Below are 6000 nucleotides of genomic sequence, written 5' to 3'. Positions count from 1 at the left end.
TTCTAAAATAAAGCTCGCTGCCTGCACTTTTTAATTGGAAAGAAAGAGCGTCTGGGTCTATTTGTGGTCTGGTGCAATGTTGAAAATGCCAGCTGTCGGCTCAGCATCAAAGCCCGACTGGAACAAACCATTATTTGGCACATCCCTGCAGCTGGTTGAAATATGCTACATGACTTACTGTGTCATACGCTGCAGAGTCTCTTCATTTAAAAGGATTAACATACTTCAGACAAAAAGTTGATGAATAATAAAAAAGACTATTGCTTTACTATAAACCAGTCTTTTAGACAAGCCCCAGACATTAACTTTGAAACTTTTCTCTAAAACGCTTCTATGTGTCGTTGAAAACTGATCTGAGAGAAGAGGGGAAAATCCTTCACACCTTCTGCGGTGATGACTGACAGCTGTGTCTAATCCAGAGAGCCCTGAGCCAAGCCCCAATCACATAACGCATGCCCGACATGTCTGTGTCCATCACGGGTCCCACTCCTCAAACTGCTCCCCCCTTTTGCTTTCTGCCCGTAGAGAAGCCGAGGGACAGGAGTGGAAGCAGGGTGTAAAGACGGGCCTTGCAGGGCTCGAGGGGCACGCATCCGAAGCCAGCTGGTCTGGCTTTGACGGAGCTCAATGGACGGCGAAACACAAAAGCGGCAAAAAGAAGAAGAAAGGTTGTAGAGCAAACTGAAAGAGGAGATAAAGAAAGTCACACGCAGGAGGGAAGGTGGACGTTAGGGCAGCTGGTTCTGTGAAGGTGTTTGGGAGACAACAGGTAAGACATGTTTGGGAGAAAGTTTTGACTTTTTTACATATAAAAGGATTCCATTTTTTTTCTCTAAAACAACTGTCTTTACAAAAAAATCCTGCCAAAGCAGCATATTTATTGTATGCTAGTCTACTATGCTCAGGTAAAGCCTAATCACATGGTATAAATAACTAGCTTGTTTTTTTTAGTTGCTTGCACTTATCTAAGAGTTCAAATAAAATGGCACAGAGCCCCCACACACCAACTTTTTCACATTCTTACAGACAGGTTTACTTAGTACGCAGGGCAGAGCGGGTCCCATAGGTTAACCACAGTTTCAGTTTCAAGGAACACATGCTAAGTTCGCTACATCAATCCCTGCCACTAAACACCACAGAGGCCAGTGACCAAAGGTGAAGAGAAGCCGAGCTGCGGCGTGCATTTTGACTCCAGCGCAGAATGCAGTCCAGCCGGGGCAGTCAGACGATACTGTCCTTTAAAACAGAGGCAGAAAAAGAGAAGTCTCTTTCAACAAGAGAGCTTAAAACATCTGTTGTGCTGTTCAAACTTATGAAACATTTGTTTAATCAGCCGAATCTAGGGTGGAAAAGTAAGCACAAGAGTGGAACTAATGAAGTTAGGAACATAACAAGCAAGCTGCTGTATCTGAGGTGGCTATCTCCGTTTTAAATGGTGGATCTGAGTCTGGTTTCAGGAGCAGGGGCGCCTCCAGAAGGTTTTTAAAGGGGTGGCCAGATGGGGGCCCACTGTTAATCTTAGGGGTGGCACACCAATAGCAAAAACAGAATTTTAAGAGTTTATAGGCTTTTTGAAGAATATTGCAATATGGGAGTTAGCAAACTACCTTTCGATATAGGCTTACTTTGTCTTTAAAAAAAAAACAACTTTATAGCAATACAAACTATAAAGTAAAAATGGAGAGGGATGGGTTGTAGACGCCCATGATGACTTTGTGACTGTTTCGAGTCTTTTTTTTAAACATGTTCAAACTCAAGCGAAAGGGCTACACGCCTGAGAGAGTCATAGGAGGAAGTTGAGAACCCACCAAAAGTTTAGAGACATACTGGAGACATTTGGGAGACTCCCTTATGAGTACCATTTGCCAACTACTCCACCTTTAATGCTCAGAGTATAGGATAATAATCCCCCTGCCCCCCTTAATGGTGCTCCTGTTCAGGATCTGCTTATAAAGTGTGGTCAGTACTGTTCCCTCACAACAAAAGGTTTGGTGGGCCAATTTTGGCTTGCTGGTACTTTTTTTGTAAGGTTTGCATATTCTGCATTAATATGCTTTGTATGCTTCAGCTAAGCCCCACAGTCCAAAACATATATGTCATGGTAACTGGAGGTTCTACACAGAGATGTGACATAGTGGTGAATTTAAAACAACTGTACCTACTTAATATGTGTGGCAGCTCCTGCAACTTATCTAAAGTTTTTACACATGTGTATATTTCCTCTCCTATGAAGTCTTCGCCCGGTCAGATGTTCATCCAATCCATTTTCAAACTCTGAAATTCAAGGAAACGACGGGGACCGCGCTTGCTTCCCAGTCGCACCTGCCTCCACATGCCAGTAAAAGCAGAAAGGCAGGGCAACGCTGGTTCTGCTTATCCACGTGACATGCGCAGGTTCCCGCCCCCACTCTTTTCTGATTGGCTGCTGAACAGACGCTGCGGCTAGCTATTAGCCGGCGGAAGTGCCCTTTAAACCGAATTCCTCCGCTGTTATCTTAAGCGGTATGACGTCAGTTGTAGTATCCAAACATGGGGAAGGCTGGAGGGGAGCACTTTTGAGCAGCTCAAATTCAAAATAAAGGTTAAAGTTAGCGCGAACTAAAAAAAAAATACGGGACCACTTGTTTGTTTTTGTTTTTTCCCCCTCACCCCATTGCTTCACTCTCGTGTAGCAGAGTAGCTTCAAGCTAACTAGGCTAGCGCGTAGCTCCAACCGCTTCAACTCGTTTATCATTTTGTCCGACTTTTGTTGTCGTTGTTGTTGTTGTTGTTTTGACTTCTCGAGTGTGTGCGAGAGAGAGGAAAAACTCAGGAGAGACGGAAACAGGGAGGGGGAGACGGAGGAGGGAGAGGCGGTTCGCCAGATGGGGAGGAGTCTCTCACTGACAAGAGGGAGATTGGCTTTTCTGAGTTTGTCAGCTCCCCCTAAAATAGCAGTCGGCGTGTAAATGTGAACTGAAATTACGTTTATCCACTGGAGTCACCGATATAGAGTGTCTATATACAGCGACTGACTTGGGAGTAAAGGTGAGTAACGGAAATAGAAACATTGTTGCGGCGGTACTGTTCAGCTCCGGAGAGTCGGTGTTGGGAGAGAGGAAGGAGGCAGGAGCGCAAGAGGGAGACGTAGAGTGAATTCGGGACACCTTAGGTCTGTTTTTCTACCTCCTGCGTGCGGGGATTTAACGCGCACACGGCGCATAAAAAAAAGAAGACTGAAACTCGGCCAGCGTCGTGCCGCGGGAGTCGCGGTGAATTACGAGCGAGCTGTCGGTGCCATAAAATGTCAAAGTGTCAGGGTTAAAGGGTGAAGCCGAGGCGAGGCGCGCTGTTGATATCTGACAGTTGTGAGAGTTTTCTTTAAATCGTACGGGGTTTATTAGCGACAATAAGTTGCTCGGTGGCTTCTCGGAGATTTATGATTCTTTAAAATCCCCCCCCCTCTCCACTTCACCTACCCCTTCCCCTTATTTGTAGTCGCGTAGCAAACAAAGTGAAAATGTTAAGCTGCGCTTTGTAAAACCCGGCCAAAACAACAATCAGTGTGTATGTAATAACACCGCTGAGCCACAGGATTGCTCATACAGTGGCAATATCGCGGTAATAGAAGCTGTAACTCTTACAACTGACTCCAAATGAGGTGTTTCAGGGTTACACAGCTTTTAAAACACTCAAAACACTATTTAAATGGGACACATAGAAGTATTTTTTTCATCTAGACTTTAATCTGAGTTCATGTATTGTGGGTTTTTTTTGTCTTAAAACCTAAAGAACATCCAGTTAAATAATGTAAGTAAGTTGATTCGAACCTGTTTGAGTTCATTTGACCTCCTCTCGGTGTTTCAATCAGTTGAGGGTTTCACATTTAGTTCATAAAGTGTTAATAAAGGGCAGAAACCCACGCAGGTCGTTTTGGGTGGCGGGGGTCTTGTAAGGGAGGATCTTCGCTGTCTTGTAGTCTCTGGCACGCCGGTGACCTTAACCCCTGGCCAAAGTGGAAAGACGCCAAGAGTAACCTGACCTTCTCAAATGTTTCTAGTCTGTGCCTACACCTCACATTTCTGAACTCCGTTGCCCTGAAAAGAGTAGTTTTTACTCAGTGGAGAGAGAAAAGTCGGCCTGAAAACTTAAAAGACTCCGGGTTTCCTACGTGTTGCAGCTTAGAAAGTCAGTTTTGTGTTACCCTAAAGTCAAGCTATATAGAAAACAGTTTATTCAGCCGATTGTTCGTATGAAAGGGAGTTAATTTACCTTCGTCTGGGTTGTAAATATTTTACTGCATACAGTGTGTTTGCTTTCCATGTCAGAGCAAATCACTGACAAAAAGCACTTCTGACAGAATATTAACGCAAACTTGTATTTTTAACAATCCTTTCATTTTGTTGTTGTTGTTACATTTCCTCTAACAACATGTACATTACAGTACCAGCTGGTTACCAGTGATTTCTAAAGCAAAGTATTAAAGCACCATCCAATCTCCAGTCATTAGCCTGTATGCTGCCTGAGGCCTCACCAGTAATGGGCCTTGTTGCTCATGATTCACATCATGTGAGCTCTTATGTCTAATGTGTAGATGTGGGATTCTTTTACTCGGCTGAAACGAATACTGTGTTAACAGTTTATGTTGCGTATTAGTCAAAGAAATGATCATGAAGGCGCACATAGAGCCATCAAATATTTCTTTCACATGCATGCTGCTCTAACCTCAGGGACCCTGAATGCTCCCTCTCTCTCTCCCCCCCTCTCTCTCTCCCTCTCTCGGCCATTACAAAAATACACCGAGAGGTTTGATGGTATGACCATTAGATTCCGTCCTGCCTCATTTAATCAGGATGACGCAGTAATATCGCATGATGGATCGCTGATGACTAGCACTGTTTATGAAACGTTTTAGCCTTGTTATTCGTTCTGTTTACGTGCCCCCTGTGCGTATCTCTAAACTTGTGTGATTGCCCGTTAACGTCTCCGCACAAGTTCTCAGTCGAAACGGGTGGGGGGGAGTTGATGGTGCGAGGAACGGGCAGCTGCAGCATCTTTTACCGCACTCCTCATCCCACTTCAATCTCGGTGTCTCAGCCTCTCCTTCCAGGAGAAATGTGGAGTGTGTGGGCGAGTCGGATCTGCAATTAACGCTGGTTGTCAGAAAGAAAATGCTGGCGTTTACACCATGCCTCTGAATCACTGAGTGAAAGTCTTTCTCCTCCACTCTTCTCCTCCCAGGACATTTATTTTTATTTTTATTTATTTTTTATTCCATGGAGGAATAAAACACCAGAGAGCTACAGAACCAAAGATGCACTGAGTGTACAATATCAGATAGATGCAGAACATTCGGGTCCAATAAAGAGGAGAGTTTTTCCTCTGATCGCTTGGTAAGCCAAGATATTCTTTTATACGACGGATTTAGAGAGAAAATCAAAACCTATACAGATATTACAGGAGTAAACAACAGATTATCTGGCATGTTTGTTTCAGTTGCTTGGCTTTACGAGCACATTTATGTGGTGCTTGGACAAAACTTGGCAAATGAGCTTTAGTTAAAATAAGTTTGATATTTGGATGGCTTTGGGCTCTAAAAACGTACGTCAAGGCACTCAGAACCTGTTCTCATTGACACCAACTGTCCTCAGCTTCCATAAATCTTTTGCTTTGTTATTTGTACCGATTTAGCTAAAGGCGCTGACACGGTGTCAACTCGGAATAAAACAAAATGTCAAAGGAATGATAACACACAGTCTCTGTTTAGCTTTCCTCTTGTTTAACTAAAGCATCTTAGTAACATGAATCATTGTTTATTGGAGCTCCATCATCAATATGGAGATTCCAGCATTCCCCTGTGAGACCTGGAGGTTACGTGCAGAATCTTGAGCCTGGCAGATAATGTTTTAGACCGCAGTTCGCTGTGGACTGTGCCCCGTAAAAGGAAGAGGAAAGACTTTTACTCCAACAAGTCCCTTATTTCGTCAACAAACGGCGAACCTGTTCACGTAGAAGTATGGT

The 6000-nt window shown here is 43.9% G+C and overlaps 1 protein-coding gene across 14 annotated transcripts in view; it reads left to right on the top strand.

The window, feature by feature from the left end:
- Positions 1-507: 507 nt before the first annotated feature.
- The window catches only part of mef2aa (myocyte enhancer factor 2aa), a 61030-nt gene continuing 55537 nt past the window's right edge, over positions 508-6000 (top strand). For 6 of the 14 annotated variants that reach the window (XM_025003770.2, XM_025003771.2, XM_025003767.2 and 3 more), the window contains exon 1: positions 508-769. The gene's annotated coding sequence lies outside the window, so the exon portion shown is untranslated. Of the gene's footprint in view, positions 770-2869; positions 3028-6000 lie in introns of those variants that run through there. The other 8 variants (XM_025003774.2, XM_025003768.2, XM_025003775.2 and 5 more) reach the window with 3 other exon arrangements.

The sequence above is a fragment of the Kryptolebias marmoratus genome, linkage group LG11, assembly GCF_001649575.2.
Source record: "Kryptolebias marmoratus isolate JLee-2015 linkage group LG11, ASM164957v2, whole genome shotgun sequence".
NCBI lineage: Eukaryota > Metazoa > Chordata > Actinopteri > Cyprinodontiformes > Rivulidae > Kryptolebias > Kryptolebias marmoratus.
This window is presented reverse-complemented; position numbering and strand designations above follow the sequence as displayed.